The following is a 24,234-nucleotide window of genomic DNA, read 5'->3' as shown; positions in this document are numbered from 1 at the left end:
ATTTTTTTTGAAAATTTCTGACCACAATAACATGATCAAAGTCATGTACTTTTTGAAAATATATCTATCTAAAATTTGGGGAAATAGTTAAGAGAGAGAAGAGAAAAAAGGTGGATGAAATAATTAAAAATGATCATAACTACTCAGTGTGGAAGGTGAGGGTATGTACAAATGGAAATGAGGGAATTAATTAAGAAAATAAATACTCAGGAAAAGTTAGCAGAAGATTTAGAATGCTTATAAAGAAGATTTCCAATGCTGAAATACATGAAAGGTAAATTACGATGCTTTTTTATTTTTTTATTTTTTTTAGTAAATGGAGGAGGAGCAAATTAGTTGGCTGGTAATAATAGATTCTCGTGAGTTTGCAGTGATCCGCTGACTCCCAAGTTGAAATGCCCTGTAGGCAATTAGAAATGTGATACTGGAGTTCATGGTAGCGGTCAAGATTAAACAAATAGACTGTGAATTCTACAAATAGAGGTGCTAATTGAAACCACGGGACATGATAAAGTTCATGTAAAAGAGAAGGAAGGGAAATACAGATCCTATCCTTATAGTCTTTTATTAAAAATTCAAGAATTAACTTTAGTTACACTCAAAGAGAAACAGAAAATGAAATTTTAAAAAATCAATTTTGTATGTGTGAGTTAGTTGCTTAGTCATGTCTGACTCCATGCGACCCCATGGACTGTAGCTTGCCAGGCTCCTCTGTCCATGGAATTCTCCAGGCAAGAATACTGGAGTGGGTTGCCATTTCCTACTCCAGGGGATCTTCCCACCCAGGGACTGAATTCAGGTCTCCTGCCTTGCAGGCAGATTCTTTACTATCTGAGCTACAAGGGAAGTCTTTGCGTAATTTTTTTATTAAATTTGATCCAGTTTCATACATGCTACTGCTACTGCTAAGTTGCTTCAGTCGTGTCCGACTCTGTGCGACCCCACAGACGGCAGCCCACCAGGCTCCTCTGTCCCTGGGATTCTCCAGGCAAGAACACTGGAGTGGGTTGCCATTGCCTTCTCCAATGCATGAAAGTGAAGAGTGAAAGTGAAGTCGCTCAGTCGTGTCCGACTCTTAGCGACCCCATGGACTGTAGCCTACTAGGCTCCTCCATCCATGGGATTTTCCAGGCAAGAGTACTGGAGTGGGGTGCCATTGCCTTCTCTTACATATATATACATATACTCTTACATATACTCATATAAATTCATAATGCATATACATATAATTTTGATGTAATATTCTTCTGATACTACTACTCCTTTTGACACCACTACTACGAGTACTATTTATTCTTAAATTAGTGCATATTGGGTGCCATACAGTATATACTATTTTCATCAAAGGACTTAAATTGTTGAAATCCATTAGAGATCATTAGATATTAGGACATTCCATGGTGGAGACAAATTTAATATAAAGTTAAATTCTCATCATCACATAAAAGAAACACAAGGCCAAGACAAAATTGGCATATCTTTTAAATGGTCCAGAGTGGATATATTATGTATGTGTATGAGTATACCTATGTGTGTATAGAACATGATCTGAGAATATGTGTACTCTATATAATAGTATAAAAATATGAAAATGTATGAAAAATAGCTTTTACACTAGCCTAATTATTTTACTGAGTGACTATGAATGTACTAGCTAATTGAACAAATGTTTATTTCTTAGTTACTTAAATTACATTCTAGTTCAGAAAGACAAATGATAAATCACATAATTAATATATGCATATAGCAAGTTAAATTGTGATAACAGGGAGAAATTACAGTAGGAAAGGAGATGACGGAGGACTGTATTTCAAAATAGGATGGTAAGGTATATTTACTGAGAAGCCAGCATTTAAGGAAAAACCATGAGCTCCTCAGAGTGGGGCTCTCGGCAGAGGAGTGACGGGCGACTCGCTCACTCTCGGCTCTCTCTGGCAGCTGTGTTGAGCATTGGTAAATATGCATCGGTGAGTCGGCACTGTACCAAACAGAGGTGCACGTGTTTCTTAAAAGTTGTGAAAGAAGGAGGAAGGACAGGAAGAGGGCAAAGAGAAAGAGGAGCTGGGAGAAGGAAGAGAGGAGAAGGTGGCGCAGAGGAGCTGGAGGAGAACAGGAAGAACTTTTCCGTGAAAAAATGCTGCCCAAGATATCTAAGGCTCCCTTCTCTTTAGACACAGAAGGTAGTTAGCATTGCTCTCTATCCCAAGAAGCGTGTGATGTGCAGAAACACAAAAAGCTTTTTAGCATGGTAATACCTAAAGAGCTAGACTAAAGCTGTTTATTTCTCATTTAAATAACAGAAAAAGCTGTTATTTCTAAGAAGAGAAGCTTAGATTAACTTTTGATTATTAAGTTCTAGATAATAAATATTCTTTAAGTTTTAGTAAGTCATAGATTTTTAAAAATGTAAACTCATAGTCCAGTCTAGAGTTTGGATAACTTTCTCAAACATGGGAAGTAAATATTTAGAGGGAGGGTATTGTATCTGGTAAATAATTTACTGAACTAACTTGCTCACTTTCTGCCTCATCTTGGTATCCACAGAACCGTATAACTTGCCAGACTTCCCTTTCTCATTTTTCTCTTTTTAATATCTTTTTAAATTAAAAGACAGTTACTCTACAACATTGTATGATGATTTTTGCCATACACCAGCATGAATCGACATTAGGTACATGTATGTCTCCTCCCTCTCGGACCTCCCTTCCACTTTCCTCCCCATCCCACACTTCTAGGCTGTCACAGAGTGCTGGCTTTGGGTTCCCTGTGTCATTCTCTTTCTTATCTTTCTAATTGCATGCTGCAAAGGATTGATAGGTAAACTTTCTGTAAATTTCATTCTCTCGTGTTACCCTCAGGCTCAAAATTCTCCAGGGTTTGCTTACTACTGATAAATTAAATGCCTCTCAAATCTGGGTCCAACAGAACCTAAAACCTCACTCCACTCTCTCCACAAACCTATTTACTGCTCCAACCAAGCGGATTCTCCTCCAACTGTTCTCTAAATATGGAACATTCATTCTTGAGTCTGTCTCTACTCAGGGTGAAATCAGGGATATACTGGGTGTATTTGTGGTCATGCATGGGGGAAGGAAGTGGTTAAATGACCAATATTTACTTTTAATTTGTTGCTATGGAAATGGGAGGTGTTGTTCCCTTGATATTTATTTATGTTCTAAGTCAGTGAGACATGAAAATAATGATTCAATTAATAACAACAAAGTTTTATGAACAGGAACAAAGCCATAGCAATGAAGAAAATAGGCTCCACATTTAAAATAGATATTTATCTTTGGGACTTTAGTTACCATCTGGTAACTCAGATGGTAACTTTAACACTGACAGTCGCTGGACACAAGATCATGGACTATAAACAAAGGAAGGCTTGATTTATTCCTGTTGGTTGCGAAGACCAAGGTTATGATTCAGACATAGCACAGAGTTTCTCTACTATGTGAAACTCAACTTTTCTCCTTACTGAAAATTCTCACCCCAGGCTTTTCTGGCCACGTAGAGCCTATCTTTTCCACTCCGTGGCTATTTACCACTGCGATTTCTGCCTTACTCTGAATTCTGAGAGTACCTTGTTCCTACACAAGTCTATTAGGGTGTCTATCTTAGCCAACCTTCTCCTCTAGTGTGAATTGCCCTTCCCCCAGCTCTCTGCTCTGAGAATCAGTGGGTTGTGCTGGGAATCCACTTACATATGTAGTATTAAGGTGACAATAATCCTGTTTTGACTGGGATAAACCTAGTTTATGCATTTCATCACAGTGTTCTGTCAGTAAGATTTTTAAAAACTTTAACCAACTATTATTGTTATAATTGCCTTAAAATAGGCCAGGATGGGTTTGATGGACTTCCACTTTACCTACACACCTTCTGCAAGGACTTGTTTAGCAAACACAGTTAAATCTTCAACATACTTTTGGAAGTTGATCATAAATATACCTTGCATTTTCCAATCTTTATCAAATGCAGCATCAGTTAATTAACACCTATTAACACCTACATTTTAAGAAGAGCATGTAGGGCACTCGTTGATAAATTGAAGAGTGCTCAGATTCAAACTAATTCCTGGAAGAAGCATTTAGTGGTGTACCATGTAACTGTGCCGTTTGAGAGAAGCAAAAATGCCAGCTGTTAGTCCATAAGATGAGAAACATGGAAAAGAAAACAGTTTGTGAACTAAGTGACGGGTGGAGGATAGTTGAACCTCCAGATAGCAGTAGAGAGTTCTCTCACTGTATGTGGGTATGTAATTTATTTCTGGTATAATTTATAAGTGTTTAGGTATTCAATTATTTGCTAATTTTTTTGTCCATGAAATGTTTCAGAAATAGTGATCTAAAAAAAGGGAACATGTTTAATCAAAAATTGAGTACTGATTTTTTTTCACAAAGCTTAATTATGAACACATAACTCATTAATGTAATTTACTGATGCTTCATATCTTTCAGAGGACTATCCTAATCTTACTGGCCATAGGAAAACCAGAAGATATAAATTTGAAAAGTATCAGTAAATGCTTCAAAACTTAGCAATTATTAATGTTTCTAAAACATAATGCCCAAAGAGACTTATTCAACAGGTCAGACAAAGAAGGTGGGTTTATGTATCATTGGGTGGAGCATTTTAATTTTTTTCCATATAAAGCCCTTCTATGTAAATTTCACTAATTTTTTTTATTTCCAAGTTTTTTGTGCATGTACGAAATGAGAAGTAATAATTAGTATGTTGTCTAGTAACAGAAGAATTTTCTAAACATAAATAATATCAGAAGAGAATATTGATTAGGTCCAATAATGGCTTAATTATTTTTAATACAATTCCTGGAATCGAAGTAAAATTTTGGAAGATTATTCTGTAGTTTAGCAATCTGACATAATTGTAAATTCAACTAATATACTCAATTTTGAAGAAATAAATTGTGCTTTGCTTGAGAATACAGATTCACATTTGGATGAAGTATTAATACATTGTCATGCTAAAAACAATGTTCTGCTACATTAAGAAACAAGTGGACATGAATATGCTTGGGATTGGTTAAAATACACATATAATTCATAGTTGTATTCACTACAGCTAAGATATTCTATCAATAAAAATAGAAGCTGAAGTATGGAATCACAAAAGAACTCAAATAGCCAAAGCAATCCTGAGAAAGAAGAGCAAAGCTGGAGTCATCACATTATCTGAATACAAACTATGTACTCCAATGCCATAGTATGGTGCTGGCGTAAAAATAGAAACATTAGGGCAATGGAAGAATCAAGAACCCAGAAGAAAACCCATTTATATGGTCAACTAATATTTTACAAGAGATTCAAGAACAGTCAATGGGGAAAAGATATTTTCTTTAATAAATGGTATTGGTAAAACTGGATAACCACATGCAGAAAAATGTGATTTACATCTTTTAGGGCTTAAAAATATTAACATGAAGTGGATTAAGATCTGAAACTGCAAAACTACCAGAAGACAACATAGGCGAAAGGTTCTGGACATTGGTTTTGAAAATGATTTTTTAATATGAAATCAAAAGCACGACAACAAGGGCAAAATTCAGTGGGTGGAACTACATAGAACTAAAAATAAATAATCAACAAAATGAAAAGACAACCTACAAAATGGGAAAAATATTTGCAAACTACATCTGATGTAGAAAGAACTCATATAACTCTAACAAAAATAAACATCCAATTTTAAAATGGGCAGAGGAACTTAGTTTCATTTTTCCATAGAAACATAGTTGCAGTTTTCCAAAGAAACTATCCATATGCACCATAGGTATATAAGAAGATACTCAACATTAGTAATTATCAGGGAAATGCAAATCAACCTCACACTTACAGGGTGGCTGTCACCAAAAAGGGCTTCCCAGGTGGCTCAGTGGTAAACAATCTGCCTGCCAATGCAGGAGATGTGGGTTTGATCCTTGGGTCAAGAAGATCTCCTGGAGAAGGAAATGGCAACCCACTCCAGTATTCTTGCCTGGAAAACTGCATAGAAAAAGGAGCCTGGCAGGCTATAGTCCATGGGGTCACAGTCAGATACAACTGAGTGACTGAGCATACCCACATCATTAAAAAGAGGAGAGATGACAAATGTTGGCAAGACTGTGGAAGGAAGAGGAACCCTTATGCACTGTTGAAGGAAATGTATATTGGCATAGCAACTATGAAAAACAGTATGGGGTTTCATCAAAAAATAAAAAAATAGAACTACCACCTAACCCAGATATCACTCTTCTGTGTGTATACGTATGATGAAAATGAATCATTATTTTGTAGAGCTATCTGCACTTCTGTGTTCATTGAAGCATTACTCATGAGAGTCAAAATATAGAAACAACCTAAGTGACCATCAACGGATGCATGAATAAAGAGGATACACACACACATACAAAATGAAATATTGTTTAGTCATGAGAAAGCAGGAAGTCTTGTCATGGATAGCTGAACTCCTGGAAACAGAGATAAGAAGGTCAGTTACTAGGGCCTGGGAGGTGGGGGAATTGGGGAGATACTGGGGAAAGTGTGCAAACTTCCAGTTAAAAGGTCTTGGGATCTGATACAACAATGTAAATATAGTTAACAATCCTGTAGCGTGTACTTCAGATTGCTAAGAGACTACCTTTTAAATGTTCTCACTATGAGAAAGAAATGATAATTATGGGACACAATGGAAATGCTAGGTAACATTATGGTGGTAATCATATTAAAATATATGTATATGAAAGCAACACTGTTATACACTTTAAACTTATGTAATATTACATATCAGTAAATAATACATTATTATGACACAATTACAACATATTGCACAATTATATCTTGATAGAGTTGGGAAACAACAGTGACATACTTTATTTTTGGGGCTCCAAAATCACTGCAAATGGTGACCGCAGCCATGAAATTAAAAGACACTTACTCCTTGGAAGGAAAGTTATGACCAACCTAGATAGCATATTAAAAAACAGAGACATTACTTTGCCAACAAAGGTCCATCTAGTCAAAGCTATGGCTTTTCCAGTAGTCCTGTATGGATGTGAGAGTTGGACTATGAAGAAAGCTGAGCGCCGAAGAATTGATGCTTTTGAACTGTGGTGTTGGAGAGGACTCTTGAGAGTCCCTTGGACTGCAAGGAGATCCAACCAGTCCAGCCTAAAGGAGATCAGTCCTGAATATTCATTAGAAGGACTGATGTTGAAGCTGAAACTCCAATACTTAGGCCACCTGATGCGAAGAACGGACTCATTTGAAAAGACCCTGATGCTGGGAAAGATTGAAGGTGGGAGGAGGAGGAGATGACAGAGGATGAGATGGTTTGATGGCATCACCGACTCAATGGACATGAGTTTGAGTAAACTCTGGGAGTTGGTGATGGACAGTGAAGCCTGGCATGCTGCAGTCCATGGAGTCACAAAGAGTCAGAGCAACTGAACTGAACTGAACTCTTGAGAGTTGAAAAAAAATATAAATTGTAGTTTGAGAAAATTTGCAAAGTGTTGGTTATAAACAGAGTTAGAATGACTGAATAGCAATTTTTAAGACAAAGCTCAGGCTGACTTAATTATCATACACCAGTATGACAGCATGTACTTTGTTTGCTGACCATTATCATTTGAACTTTTAAAATGTGGGTGCTTCAGGAGAATTATTTTATAAAACAACGTGTATACATTGGTATTCATCTTTTTTTTTTTGTAAGCAAATCTAAAGTTTGTTTCTCTTTTTTTTAATCAGAAAATTTTAACAAAAACCTTCAGCAAATGGAGAGCTAAGAGTTCACCTTTTGAAGCTTTTGTTAAATTGCAATTACTAAAAAACACACTTGAGAAAAGAATCATTTAAAAAATTTTTATTACAAAAGAAAGAGATAACTAAACAAATTATGAGCTTGCATGGCACTTACATGGCATATTAGATTTAATTTTGAAATTGTATAATCCTGCTTTTGAATATTTCAACTTAGGAAATGAATATTTTGATGGAGCTTTACCTTGATAGATTTCTATCCTATACATAAGGAAATAAAATTAAGAAGGTCTAAAAGATTGCAGCAACTATAGTTTCAAATGAATCATGAATAGAGAGAAACAGTTTAATGAAATTCATCATGTAAAATCTCTCTCAAAGAGAGATACTTCATTCTCACAAACATATACAAAGTAATATTAGTCTCCAATTAGCAGGATTTTCTCTGATCATAACCAGTAACTTTAGGGAGCTTATTGTTTTCAATGAGAAATAGCATGGCTTATAGAAAAAGAGCAATGGAATTTGTTGCCAATTTAAAATTTATTGACCACAATGTATTACTCTGAAAAATACTGAAAATATTTTTATGAAAAAAATTGTAACTAATGAAAAAATTATTATTCAATAAAATACTGATGAGATAGTGTCATAATAAGATTTAAGTAACATTAAATATAAGAAAATGTACCCATATAAATGTTTTGTAGCATGCCATATACATGGATACATACATTTTTTTTTTCCCATCTCCTTGAGCATCCAACCTCTGCCCAAAGTGGTAGAAGGAGAGTAGAGGGAAGGAGTAGAGAGGCTGAGGAATTTCTGTTCTCTTCTGGCTATTTTTAATATATAGATATATTTTGATTTTTGACAATTATCCCTAAATAGAGCCATTTTATAAGTTTATCAACACGGTAAATTGTTGGTAAGAGGAAATAATTTGAGACATTAATTTAGCACCTCCTTTAACTCGTGTATCCTAATGTGGAAAATAAATTGTATAGTTACTCTAATCATGTGTCTCAAGGAGTTTCATCCCAGAGGGGTCCTGGTAAATTTTAGTTCAATCAGGCGAGTCCCCGCTACAGTCTGAGACAGGCAGACTGGAGTCAGAGCTCCTGAGTTCCATCCTGTCTCTACTCTGTGTGCTGTCCTGTGACTTATTTAAATTCTGTGCCTCAGTTTCCACCTGTGTATAATAGGCTAATAATAGTGTCTGCCTTATGTTGCAAAGATTGTATTAATTAAAATATGTAAAGACTTAATGCCTGGTTCATAGTAAGCACTCAGTACAATAATCAATGATGTTTAACTTAATTGCATGGACACATGCAAATAAAACCATAAATAGTTAAAGACATCAAGCAGCTGCATTGTATTTCAACACCCGCTTATTTCTGATGTTTTAATTGTCATTTAAAACCCCTCAGAAAGCTATGAATCCTTGCCAATGAGGATAAGAGAATAAAAGAATACATATTTGTTTTTATAGCCAAAGTTATATAAATAACAGAAAAGGCCTTTTCAAATATACTAATAGTGACCCTATGCCCAAAGCCCAAACTAAACACACAATCCCCTTCCACCCATTCTTCACCCCTGAAATCCTACACATGACTATAATTTGAGACTCTTCCAGAATGTCACCCACAAAATTAAACTAATAGAAAACATGAGGAAACTTTATTTGAGGTCTGAATATACAAACTTCAGAGCATCATGATATCCAGAAGAGATTCTTAGTAAGGAAACATTCATTAATCTTGGCTGCCAGATAAACAACTGAAACATTGTTATTTTGGCATGCTTTTATCTAAGCATGTTTTTTTGAATAGTGTGAAGGCTAAATATATTTTTAAAGCACTTTATTTAATGAGTACATTGGCAATTCTCAGTGTTCAAATGTTGCCAGTCAAGTGTAGAGTAGTGTTTGCTACATCAAAGAACTGACATTAGAATACTGAGCTTAAGAAGCTGGATAATTTTTAAATGACATTTTCAATAGAAAGCATTAAGAGCAATGGAATAATACAAGGAGTTGGTACCCATGTACCTGAAATACAAAATGTTATTATTTTATCTATAGTATCATTTTCAGGTGGTTCCATTAAATCAAATACAGAATCATTTTTGATGTGTTTATTTGTCTAAAAATATGAAATACATAAATGTACTCAGTGAAGAAAGGCAAACATAGATTTCTACATAAAACTCTTATTGGTTCATTACTTGTGTAATGAAACTGTGAGAAATCACTGCTAATTTCTCAAATTTTTGGATTTAGTAATTTTGCTTTATTTAGGACGAAAAGTAGCTGCTTCCTCCCGAGAAGTAAACAGCTGGAGAACAGGATAACTTCAAAGTTTGGAAGAGCCCCTAGGCAACCGAGAAGAAACCAGAAGCTGGCCCATGGTGGAGACTGCCAAGTTCCAGATTTAGAAACTTTACTCCCATTATTGATGTTTGTCCTTGGGTTTTTTTTTTTTTTTTCTCTCTTCATCCAATTTTGCTCATGTTTTTCATTTATGAATACAAAACAAAACGTGACTACATGGTAAAGCATCAGACAAGGGCAATTTTAATAATTTTTAGAAGGGTACAATTAAATTTGGGTACCAGATGAGGTATGTATAATAAAGGACAGCACACAAAAACTTTTTAGAACTTTAACAAAATGTCAAATGCAGATGGTTATTTAAATATATTACTCGAACCAATTTATACTCAAAAATTATGTTGTTCAAGAAAATGAGGAAAAGTTGTTAGATTTCTCTGGGTTACTAGAAGTCACGTAAATTTAAATATTTCCATGTGTCCTCCAGAAGCTACAGAAATCTCTAAGTAGAGCATGCAAATCTCTTAATGGCTTATGATTCATGCATATAAAAACCAAGAGGTAGACCCTATTTAAAAACTTCATATTACATCTAATAGGCAAATAAACACCTAAATTCAGGAAACCATCTTGGAACCCAACCACCCCAGATCAAAAAAATCAGTAAAGATTGTGTGGAAAAGAGGAGAGGAATGTGAAGGATCTACCCATGGATAAGATCACACCCAGAAAGAAAAAGTCCCATCCTGAGTGGATTACTAAGAAAAAGACTGAGACAAAGCAGCAAATAAGCACTTGATATTATTGTTCAAAAGAAAGGAAATAAAAAAAGAGTTACATAAGAGGAAGTAGTTTGGAGAAGAATGGAGTGCTTGGGAGGGTATGCCAGCCTTCAAGAGGTTTTGTGATAAAGGGGAAGTAAAAAGCAAAATCTGAAAACTACATATCCTGAAGAAACAAAAGAAAATCACAAAACAGGCACACAATATCTCTCTTTTTCCTACCATATCAGTTCAGTTCAGTCACTCAGTCGTGTCTGACTCTTTGTGACCCCATGAATCGCAGCATGCCAGGCCTCCCTGACCATCACCAACTCCCAAAGTTCACTCAAACTCACATCCATCGAGCTGGTGATGCCATTCAACCATCTCATACTCTGTCGTCCCCTTCTCCTCCTGCCCCCAATCCCTCCCAGCATCAGAGTCTTTTCCAATGAGTCAACTCTTTGCATGAGGTGGCCAAAGTACTGGAGTTTCAGCTTTAGCATCATTCCTTCCAAAGAACACCAAGGACTGATCTCCTTTAGAATGGACTGGTTGTATCTCCTTAGTCCAAGGGACTCTCAAGAGTCTTCTCCAACACCACAGTTCAAAAACATCAATTCTTTCGGCACTCAGCTTTCTTCACAGTCCAACTCTCACATCCATACATGACCACTGGAAAAACCATAGCCTTGACTAGATGGACCTTTGTTGGCAAAGTAATGTCTCTGCTTTTGAATATGCTATCTAGGTTGGTCATAACTTTCCTTCCAAGGAGTAAGTGTCTTTTAATTTCATGGCTGCAGTCACCATCTGCAGTGATTTTGGAGCCCAGAAAAATAAAGTCTGACACTGTTTCCACTGTTTCCCCATCTATTTCCCATGAAGTGATGGGACCAGATGCCATGACCTTAGTTTTCTGAATGTTGAGCTTGAAGCCAACTTTTTCACTTTCCTCTTTCACTTTCATCAAGAGGCTTTTTAGTTCCTCTTCACTTTCTGCCATAAGGGTGGTGTCATCTGCATATCTGAGGTTATTGATATTTCTCCTGGCAATCTTGATTCCAGCTTGTGCTTCTTCCAGCCCAGCATTTCTCATGATGTACTCTGCATAGAAGTTAAATATGCAGGGTGACAATATATACTCTTGACATACTCCTTTTCCTATTTGGAACCAGTCTGTTGTTCCATGTCCAGTTCTAACTGTTGCTTCCTGACCTGTGTATAGGTTTCTCAAGAGGCAGGTCAGGTGGTCTGGTATGCCCATCTCTTTCAGAATTTTCCAGTTTATTGTGATCCACACACTCAAAGGCTTTGGCATAGTCAATAAAGCAGGAGTAGATGTTTTTCTGGAACTCTCTTGCTTTTTCGATGATCCAGCAGCTGTTGGCAATTTGATCTCCGGTTCCTCTGCCTTTTCTAAAACCAGCTTGAACATCTGGAAGTTCACAGTTCACATATTGTTGAAGCCTGGCTTGGAGAATTTTGAGCATTACTTTACTAGTGTGTGAGATGATCTACCCTATAAACAGTGCCATATAATAACGAATATATTCCCTGGTGGCTCAGAAAACTGGTAAAGAATCTGCCTGCAATGCAGGTGACCTGGGTTCTATCCCTGGGTTGGGAAAATCCCGTGGAGAGAGGGCGTGGCAAACCACACCACTATTCTTGCCTAGAGAATCCCCATGGAAGAGGAGCCTGGTAGGCTACAGTCCATGGGGGTCTCAAAGAGTTGGACACGACTGAGCGACTAACCACATTAATGAATATATAGTTTACTGAACTAATAGAAGAGACTGTTTCTGATGTAAGAATCATAGTATGTGAAACAAAACCTTGCTCTCGAGTTTGCTCATAATCTTCTTGCTCATATGGGAAAATGAAATGTTATGAAATAAATAATGGCAGATTATATTCATACAAAATTATTATTGAACGATGCAGCAAATAGGAAACAAAACATTTTAGCTGATAAGAATTATACTTCCAATACCAACCTAGAGACCAAAGAAAGTTAAGATGTAACATAAAAGCTGAATCAAGGTACTAAGATAAGAATTATCAAACATGAAAAAGGGCTTTAGCCATATGTTGAAAAGTTAAGAAAAGACTTGGACCTTAAAAGCACATTTATTATTGTTGTTCAGTTGCTCAGTCCTGTCTGACTCTTTGGAACCCCATGGACTGCAGCAACCAGGCTTCCCTGTCCTTCTCCATCTCCCGGAGTTTGCTCAAACTCATGTCCATTGAGTCAGTGATGCCATCCAAACATCTCATCCTCTGTCATCCCCTTCTCCTCCTGCCTTCAATCTTTCTGAGCATCAGGATCTTTTCCAATGAGTCAGCTCTCCGTATCAGGTGACCAAAGTATTGGCAGCTTCAGCATCAGTCCTTCCAGTGAATATTCAGGACTGATCTCCTTTAGGATTGACTGGTTTGATCTCCTTGCAGTCCAAGGGACACTCAGGAGTCTTCTCCAACACCACAGTTCAAAAGCATCAGTTCTTCAGCACTCAGCCTTCTGAGGTCCCTGAGCCTTCTGTGAGGTCCAACTCTCACATCCATACATGACCACAGGAAAAACCAAAGCTTTGACTAGATGGACCTTTGTTGTCAAAGAAATGTCTCTGCTTTTTTACATGCTGTCTAGGTTGGTCATAGCTTTTCTTCCAAGGAGCAAGCATCTTTTAATTTCATGGCTGTAGTCACCATCCACAGTGATTTTGGAGCCCAAAATGTAGTCTCTCACTGCTTCCATTGTTTCCCCATTTATTTGCCATGTAGTGATGGGACCAGATGCCATGATCTTAGTTTCTTGAATTTTGAGTTTTAAGCCAACTTTTTTACTCTCCTCTTGCACCTTCATCTAGAGGCTCTTTAGTTCGTCTTTGCTTTATTCCATAAGCGTGGTGTCATCTGCATATCTGTTGATTGAAGTAAGGAGAAAAGGAACAGTAGAAAAAGAAAAAAATATATAAACAATTTACACTGAATTGTAGGATGCTCATGGAAGAATTAATTTGCCTGAAAAATACAAGCAGAGTTTTTAAGAAAAGGTATGAAAACTGACAAGATAGTGACTATAAAAATGACCCCTGGAGGAGGGCACTGAAACCCAGTCCAGTATTCCTGCCTTCAGAATCCCATGAACAGAAGAGCCTGATGTGCTACAGCCCACAGGATCACAAAGAGCCAGACACAGGCATACACAAGTAGAGATAAATACAATCAGAAGTAATGTGATTGGGGAAAGAATATGATTGGTATAGGAGATACACAAAGAAGATCCAACTCTCAAATAATTAAAATATCTGTAGAAGAAAAGCGTAAAGATGGAAACAACAAGAAAATATTCAGAAATGAGTGAAAAAATGAATCTTGATATTAAAGATTAAATTGTGTATTCAGGAAAAATTGACTGAAAGACTTTAAAGACAGAGAAAATAATTAAGAACTTCAGGCCAAGTCAGGGACAAATAAAAAGAAAATCATTTTGACATAAATTTATTCACAGCAACATAAAAATGAAAACAATGCAGCAATATTTTTTAATAATTATAAATAATTTTTTCTAATTATTTAGAAAATAACTAACTTAGGATTTTATATCCAACCTGTCCTTTCAATGTCAAAAGTATATAAAATGAGTTTTAAACTTATAAGAACTCAAAGAAAATTGTAATAATGCGGTCATTCTTATATATCTACTTAGGAGACAAGCCCCATTCAACCAGAAGATAACTAGAGAAACTTTGGCAAAAAATTATTAGTGATTATTTGATGTGATTAATTGTAAATAGAAAAGCCAAAGAAAGGTGAGAGAAATGTTATATGCTCTCACAAAGTGAAAATATTGCAACTAAAAATATGGGAAGAGAATAGAGGAAGTGAAATAATTTACTGTTACATAAATATTAGGTGGGGGTCAAAAGTATAAAGTTGACATTCCAAATAGTAGATGGTGAAATAAGAAAATGAAGATAAATATATGTGTGTGTGTATACCCATATAAATGCCTATTCATTAATGAAAACACATATACATAAATACCAATACGAAGAGACAGAGTCAGGATACAAAGCATGAAGAAATAGGTCACATAGAAAATCACAGTAAATATATATAACAAAAAACCAATATGAAATAGTTGAGACCAAATTAGCCATACTAATAAATGTAACTAATACAATATTGTAAAGTTTAAAAATAAAATAAAATTTAAAAAAATATTTTCAAATGTCTCACAAGGCAAGTCACAATGTATATAAGATTTATACCTGAAACAAAGTAATTCAGAAAGGCTACAAACTACAGGGTAGGCAAGGGTAGGCCAAGCAGGTGGAAACAGGGTCTTTGATTCAGATATCAAATAATCTAGATCATTAATATTCAGGTTTGAAGATTAAATATAAAAAGAGTATATTTTAATGATGAAATCCACAGTCCACAATGAAAGCATGACAATTGTGCAATTGTGTGTATCTATAAATAATGTTATATAGGAAATATGTTCAAAAAGGAAGAGGAGGTAACCTAATAAGACACCACATCACTGTCAGCAAGAGAATGAGAAGGCAAGCCAGAGGCTGGGAATAAAAAGTATTTTCAAAAGACATATCTGATAAGAGACTACATACAAAATATACACTGAACTCTTAAAACTCAACAATGAGAAATCAAACAACTAGATTTAAGAATTGACCAAAGACCTAAGTGATATCTCTCCAAAGAAGGCATACATCTGGCAGATAAGCATATTAAAAGATGCTCCACATCATATGTCATCAGAGAAATGCAAATTTAAAAAACAAGACACCTCTGCACAAGAATTATAATGGCCAACATCCAGAGCATTAACAGCAGCAAATGCTGGCGAGAATGTGGAGCAATAGAGACTCATTCATGGCTGGTAGTGATGCAAAATGGTGCAGTCATGTTTGAAGTTTGTCAGTTTCTTACAAAACTGAAAATACAGTTACCAAATGACCCAACAATTGCTCTCTTGATATTTGCCAAAAGTAGTTGTTACACTCATGTCTGTACAAAAGTCTGTAGCCCGCCAGGCTCTTCTGTCCTTGGAATTCTCCAGGCAAGAATACTGGAGTGGATAGCCATTCCCTTCTCCAGGGCATCTTCCCAACCCAGGGATTAAACCCAGTCTCTCTCCCACATTGCAGGCAGGTTTTTTACTGTCTGAGTCACCAGGGGAAGCCTCCAAATCTGTATATCAGTGTTCATAATAACTCCATAATTGCTTAAACTTGAGAGCAATCAATATGTCTTTCAATAGATAAATGGATAAATTAACTTTGGTTTATTAAATATTAAACAATGGAATATTATTCAACATTAAAAAGAAAAGTCCTTCAAGCCATAAAAAGACTTGGAGGAAACTTAAATGCATATTATGAAGTGAAAAAAGCCAATCTGAAAAGGCTAAATACTATATGATTCCAACTGTATGACATACTGAAAAAGGCAAAACTATGGACACAGTAAATGAACATCAGTGGTTTCCAGGGGATAGTCGAGGGAAGGGAAGGAATAGGCAGGGCACAGAGGAATTTTTTTAGGGCAGTTAAAATGCTCTCTGTGATATCATGATGACAGTTAACATCATTACAGATTTGCTCAAACCAACAGAATGTCCAGCACTAATAGTAAACCATGATACAAACTTTGCGTGGTTGTGATGTGTCCGTGTAGGTTTGTAATTTAGTTGTAACATTTGTGCCACTCTGGTGGGTGATGTGGATAAGGATGAAGACAAGTCATGTGGGGAGAAACTTCTGTACCTTCCCTTCAATTTCACTGTGAACATAAGCTGCTTTACAAACATAACATCTCCCCTGCCCGCAACTGGTGATGTCATTTAAACATTTTTTTCTCTTTTTTCCATTCTTTTTCAAGTTATTTTCCCCTTTAGGTTATTACATAATATGAGCAGAGTTCCCTGTGCTTTCCAATAGAACTTTATTGGTTATTTATTTTAAATATAGTAGTGTATACATGTGAATCCCAAACTCTCAGTCCATCCTTCTCCCCCATCCCCTTCCCTCTGGTATCCAAAAATTCATTCTCTAAGGCTGTGAGTCTGTTTCTCTTTTGTAGATAAGTTCATTTGTATAATTTCCTTAGATTCTGCATATAAGTGATATCATCTGATACTGTCTCTTGTCTGAATTACTTCATTTAATATGATAATCTCCAGGTCCATCCCTGTTGCTGCAAATGGCATTATTTTACTCTTTTTTATGACCAAGTAATATTTCATTGTATAATATCCCATTGTATATATACCACATCTTCTTTATCTGATCATCTGTCGATGGGCATTTAGGTTGCTTCCATGTCTTGGCTATTGTCAATAGTCAGTGAACACTAGGGTGCATGTATACTTTCAAACCAAAATTTTTTCCAGGATATATGCCTAAGAGTTGGGTTCCTAGATCATATGGTAGCTCTATTTTCAGTTTTATTAAGGAACATCCCTACTGTTCTCCGCAGTAAATGTACCTATTTATATTCTCACCAACAGTGTAGAAGAGTTCCCTTTTCTCCACAACCTCTGCAGCATTTATAGTTTGTATATTTTTTGTTGATGGTTATTCTGACTTCTGTGAAATGATACCTTATTGTACTTTTGATTAACAATTAGTCTTCAAAATTACAAACAAGCTCATGCAGCTCAAATACCATAGAAACAAACAATGCCATCAAAAAAAAGGGCCGAAGAATTTAATGGACATTTCTCAAAAGAAGACATACAGATGTTCCAGAGGCACATGAAAAGATGTTCAGCACTGCCAATTATTAGAGAAAAACATAAAGTCTTAATTTAAAAAATCGTATAAGTTCAACCTAAGTGAAATGGAAGAAAATATGAATACAGCATAACTAAAGAATGTACTAATGAAGGAGTTTGCCCAGTGGCTCAGTGGTAAAAAATCTGCCTGCAATTTAGGAGGTGCAGGAGGCTCAGGTTTGATCCCTGGGTCAGGAAGATCCCCTAGAGGAGGGCATGGCAACCCACTGGGTGTTCTTCTTACCTGAGAGAGTCCCATGGACAGAGGAACTTGGTGGGCTACAGTCTATAGTTTTCTGATAGTCTGTTTTCCTATCAAGCGCCCATATACTATTAAAAACTAACAAACAAGCAAAAATAACAAAGAGCAATATATTGGTCACAGTAAAAGTATCAGTAACCATAGACTAGAAATGATAAAAAAAAATCTTTTTCTAATCACAATGCAATAAGGCTATTGGTAGAAATTAATAACAAAATCTTTGTAAATGACTATGTAAATAGAAATATAAATGATCACTTTGGTTAGAAACAAAATTTGTTTTGTTTCTATTTTTTTTAAAAATTCTATTTTTTAAAAAAAGTTAATGTTAATGAAAACAACATGCGTGGAGGACAAACCCTAGAGTGATCTGCCTCTTTATTCTCTGTAAACTATCTACCTCCTTGTGAGTGGGCAGGAGCTAGGACTTCCTTTTATCCATAGAATATGGCAGTATTGATGAAATGCCATTCTCTCAGTAAGGCAAGTTTCTGTAACATAGTTGATGGGGTACTAATGTAATTAGGTTTTATGTTATACTATTATATAACACTATCTTAGCCTACTGGAAAGACACTTCCTTGTTGGCTTGAAAAAGGAGATTGTCTTGCTGTTGGAGATAGCCGCATGGCAAAAACAAACAAACAAACAAACAGCAAACAACTATAGGCAGGCTCTGAGAGCAGAGGGTAACCACTCAGAGAACAGGACCTCAGGCCTGCAATGTCAAGGCAATTAATTCTGCCAACCACCTGAAGGAAGGAAGAAGGAATGAAATTGAAAGAGGAAGGAAAGGAAGGAGGAAGGTAAAGAAGAAAGAGAAACTGGAAGAGGTGTACATGATCTTATATCTTAGAAGTTAACAGAAATACTGAGAAAATAATGAGAACAGTGCCATTTGGAAACAAACTGAGGAGATTCAGTATCACAGTTATCCAAGTCTAATGCCAAAGAAGCTGCAGCTGAATGGTTCTATGAAGACCTTACAGAACTAACACCAAAAAAAGATGTCCTTTTCATCATAAGGGACAAGAATGCAAAAGTAGGAGGTCAAGAGATACCTGGAGTAACAGGCAAGTTTGGCCTTGGAGTACAGAATGAAGCAGGGCAAAGGCTAGCAGAGAGATCACACTGGTCATAGCAAACACCCTCTTCCAACAACACAAGAGAGGACTCTACACATGGACATCACCAGATGATCAATACCAAAATCATATTGATTATATTTTTGCAGCTGAAGTTGGAGCTCTATACAGTCAGCAAAAAAAAAAAAAAAATACTGGGAGCTGACTGCAGCTCAGATCATGAACTCCTTATTGCAATTTTCAGACTTATACTGAAGAAAGTAGAGAAAACAACTAGACCATTCAGGTATGACTTAAATCAACTCCCATAGGATTATACAGTGGAAGTGACAGATAGATTCAAGGGATTAGATCTGATAGAGTACCTGAAGAACTATGGACAGAGGTTTATAATTTCGTACAGTAAGCGGTAATCAAAAACATCCCAAAGAAAAAGAAATGCAAAAAGGCAAAATGGCTGTCTGAGTAGGCCTTACAAATAGCTGAGAAAAGAAGACAAGCAAAAGGCAAAGGAGAAAAGGGAAGATATATTGATCTGAATGAAGGTTTTCAAGAATAGTAAGGAGAGACAAGAAAGCCTTCCTAAGTGAACAATACAAAGAAATAAAGGAAAACAATAGAATGGGAAAAACTAGAGATCATTTCAAGAAAATTGGAGATACCAAGGGAACATTTCATGCAAAGATGGGCTCAATAAATGACAGAATGGTATGGACCTAACAAAAGCAGAAGATACTAAGATGAGGTGGTAAAAATAAACAGAAGAATTATACAAAAAAGATCTTCATGACCCAGATAACCACAATGGTGTGTTCACTCACTCACCTAGAGCCAGACATTCTGGAGTGTGAAGTCAAGTGGGCCTTAGGAAGCATCACTACAAACAAATCTAATCAAGGTGATGGAATTCCAACTGAGCTATTTCAAATCCTAAAAGATGATGCTGTGAAAGTGCTGCACTCAATATGTCAGCAAATTTGGAAAACAGCAGTGGCCACAGGACTGGAACAGGTCAGTTTTCATTCCAATCCCAAAGAAAGGCAATGCCAAAAAATGCTCAAACTAGCACAGATGTGCACTCATCTCATACTTTAGCAAAGTAATGCTCAAAATTCTCCAAGTCAAGCTTCAACAGTATGTGGACTGTTACCTTCTAGATGTTTAAGCTGGATTTAGAAAAGGTAGAGGAACCAGAGATCAAATTGCCAATATCTGTTGGATCATGGCAAAAGCAAGAGAGTTCCAGAAAAACATCTGTCTCTGCTTTATTGATTACGCTAAAGCCTTTGACTGTGTGGATCAAAACAAACTGTGGAAAATTCTGTAAGAGATGTGGATACCAGACCAAGGTCAGGTGGTCTGGTATTCCCATCTGTATGCAACTCAAAAAGCAACAGTTAGAACCGGACATGGAACTATAGACTGGTTCCAAATCAGGAAAGGAGTATGTCAAGGCTGTATATTGTCACCTTGCTTAGTTAACTCATATGCATAGTACATCATGCGAAATACCAGGCTGAATGAAGCACAAGCTGGAATCAAGATTGCCAGGAGAAATATCAGTAACCTCAGATATGCAAATGACACCACCCTTATGGCAGAAAGCAAACAGAAATTAAAGAGCCTTTTGATGAAAGTGAAAGAGGAGAGTGAAAAACTTGGTTTAAAACTCAACATTCCTGAAATGAAGATGATAGCTTTCGGTTCCATCAGTTCCCTTAAGTTCAGTTTAGTCTCTCAGTTGTGTCTGACTCTTTGCCAACCCCATGCATGACTGCAGCACGCCTGTCTTCCCTGTCCATCACCAACTCCCAGAGTTTACTCAAACCCATGTCCATTAAGTTGGTGATGCCATTCAACCATCTCATCCTCTGCCATCCCCTTCTCCTCCCACCTTCAGTCTTCCCCAGCATCAGGGTCTTTTCAAATGAGTCAGTTCTTCACATCAGATGGACAAAATATTGGAGTTTCAGCTTCAGCATCAGTCCTTCCAATGAATATTCAGGACCGATTTCCTATAGGTTTGATCTCCTTGCAGTCCAATGGACTCTCAAGAGTCTTCTCCAACACTGCAGTTCAAAATTATCAATTCTTCAGCATTCAGCTTTCTTTATAGTCCAACTCTCATATCCATACATGACTACTGGAAAAACCATAGTTTTGACTAGACGGACCTTTGTGGGCAAAGTTATGTCTCTGCTTTTTAATATGCTGTCTAGGTTGGTCATAGCTTTTCTTCCAAGGAGCAATCATCTTTTAATTTCATGGCTGCAGTCACCATCTGGAGTGATTTTGGAGCCCCCCAAAGTAAAGTCTGTCACTGTTTCCATTGTTTCCCATCTATTTGCCATGAGGTGATGGGACCGGATGCCATGAGCTTAGTTTTCTGAATGTTTAGATTTAAACCAGATTTATCACTCTCCTCTTTCAATTTCATCAAGAGGCTCTTTAGATCTTCTTTGCTTTCTGCCATAAGGTGTCATCTGCATATCTGAGATTATTGATATTTCTCCCGGCAATCTTGATTCCAGTTGTGCTTCATCCATAGATGGGGAAACAATGAAAACAGTGACAGACTTTATTTTCTTGGGCTCCAAATCACTGCAGATAGTGACCGCAGCCATGAAATTAAAAGACACTTGCCACCTGACGGGGGGCAGGGAGGAAGCAAAAACTGTGACAAACCTAGACAGCGTATTTAAAACCAAACATTAGTTTGCCAACAAAGGTCCGTCTATTTAGTCAAAGCTGTGGTTTTTCCAGTAGTCGTGTATGGGTGTGAGAGTTGGACAATAAAGAAAGCTGAGCACTGAAGAACTGCTGCTTTTGAACTGCAGTGTTGGAGAAAACTCTTAAGAGTCCCTTGGCCTGCAAGGAGATCCTACAAGTCAATCCTAATGGAAATCAGTCCTGAGTATTCAGTAGAAGGACTGATGCTGAAGCTGAAACTCCAATACTTTGGCCACCTGATATGAAGAACTGACTCATCGGAAAGGACCCCGATGCTGGGGAAGATTGAAGGCAGGAGGAGAAGGGGACAACAGAGGATGAAATTGTTGGATGGCATCACCAACTCCATGGACATGAGTTTGAGCAAACTCCTGGAGTTGGTGATGGACAGGGAAACCTGGTGTGTTGCAGTCCAAGGGGTCACAGTCTGACATGACTGAGTGACTGAATTGAACTGAGAAGATACTAAGACCAATGAATGAGAAGTTATTTGGAAACTAGCTGTCCCACTCTCACAGTGTCACTCCACAAATTACTTACTAATTACAAAAGGGAAAAGGCACTTTTTCCTGGCAATATCCTCTTAATCAAGTGATCAAATTTACCATCACTAATAATGAGACCTGATGTGATATTCTGAGGAGAGATTCCTTGCATTTTCCAGAATCCAACCAAAATGAAAGACTCTGGACATTCTATGGAACAACGGACCTGAATTCTTCAAAACCTCTCCATGTCATGAAAGACCAGATAGAAATAGAGGCAGAAAAAATAAAGAGAGAGAATTTGTCTCAATTAGAGATAAAAGGGACATACGGACATGGAAACTAAAAGCATATTTTGTGATCATAGATTGAGTGGTGGATTAAATGAAAATTAAAGGCTTTCAAAACCAATTGGGGTGACTTTGAGAAATATGAATTTTAGTCTATACTTGGCAATGTTACTGCATTGATGGCAAATGCTTGAGTGAGATAGTCTCAGGAGAATGTCCTTGTTCCTAGGACATGTTGAAGTAGTTAAGTGTTAAAGCACTTGCACCTTCTTCTCAAGTGTTTTGGCCAAAGTGTGTGTGTGTGTTGTGTTGTGTGTGTGTACATGATATAAACCAAAAAGTATATGTAACGATATTTACGTGGAAGGTGAGGTTCATCTGAATATGAACAGAGGAACTATAATGCCCTCCTCAAATTCTTAAACTCTGTGATTTGGTTTAATCATGATTATGAAAGAATAATTCATTTTGTCTTATATTTTGTAGGAAATATGGGAAATATAGAAAAAAGTAAATTGTCTATAAACCTGCCACCCAAAGAAAATTCTTTTCATTTTTTGGTGTAATACTTTTCAGTCATTTTTTTCTATTTAAATATGCATCATATATATTGACTTTTCAGAATGAGGATCATAGTTGATATCTTGTTTTCTACTTTAATAGATAAGGAGCATTTTTCCTCCATCATGTAGTAACATCCAAAACATATGACTTTTTAAATTGAAGTATAGGTGATTTACAGTATTAGTTTCAGGTGTATAAAGCATGTGAGTTTTTAAAATGGTTATATAAAGGTAGTAGTAGTGTTAGTTACTCTGTTGTGTCTGACTCCTTGTGACCCCATTGGCTGGAGCCCTCCAGGCTCCTCTGTCCATGGGATTCTCCAGATAAGAATACTAGAGTGAGTTGCCATTTCCTCCTCCAAGGGATCTTCCCAACCCAGAGAGGGAACCCAGGACTCCTGCATTGCAGGCAGATTCTTTACCATCTGAGCTACAGGGAAGCCCCATATATAAAGGTATTTGTTTGTTACTGGATTATACTGTTAGAAAATCTCTCCTCCATGCTGAAATTACCAGATTTCTAGTTCTCCTGATTTCCAGATTGCCAGACTCTTCTGGTTTTCCTCATAAGTCATTCCTTAGTTCTTCCCAATCTCTGTTAGATAGTCCTCACATTGCTAAGGTTTTAACACTGATGTGGCTTAAGAATCAAATTTGCCTTTTAACTTTGCTTCTCTGTTACCCTCACTCTCTGAGTGATCTTACTTGGACTCATGATTTTAAATACCATCTCTGTGCTTATATTTAAGTGTCCATCTTTAAACTAGGCCTTTCCTCTAAATGTCAGAGTCTTACATCCAACTAACTCACTTGGATGCATTTATGCCAAATTCAAATTTCTGCCCCCCGCCACCAACCTTCTTCTGTAGTCTCATACATCTCATTTAAAGGCAATTATTCTTCTAATGTTTAGGACAAAAGTATTAGAGTCATTTAGACACCTCTCTGACTCCATCTTGTATCTGTATCTAAGCTGCAAATTCCATTAACTCCTTCTTCTAAATATATCCAGGATCTGTGTCCCCCTTCTCACCAATCTCTCTGCTAATACTTTGGTCTGGAAAATCAACAGTTCTGGCCTAGATCATTGAATTTCCATCCAGTGTTTTCTGTGTCCCTTCCCTTCTATTCAAAATCTAAGAGCCACAGTAA

The 24,234-nt window shown here is 36.8% G+C and overlaps 1 pseudogene; it reads left to right on the top strand.

The window, feature by feature from the left end:
• The first annotated feature begins 1,865 nt into the window (after positions 1 to 1,865).
• LOC139183573 (histone-lysine N-methyltransferase SETMAR-like) overlaps positions 1,866 to 24,234 on the top strand; it is a 96,488-nt pseudogene continuing 74,119 nt past the window's right edge.

Source organism: Bos indicus, chromosome 6, assembly GCF_029378745.1.
Source record: "Bos indicus isolate NIAB-ARS_2022 breed Sahiwal x Tharparkar chromosome 6, NIAB-ARS_B.indTharparkar_mat_pri_1.0, whole genome shotgun sequence".
Taxonomy (NCBI): Eukaryota; Metazoa; Chordata; class Mammalia; order Artiodactyla; family Bovidae; genus Bos; species Bos indicus.
Note: the sequence above shows the minus strand (reverse complement) of the source record. Positions and strands in the feature narration are given on the sequence as shown.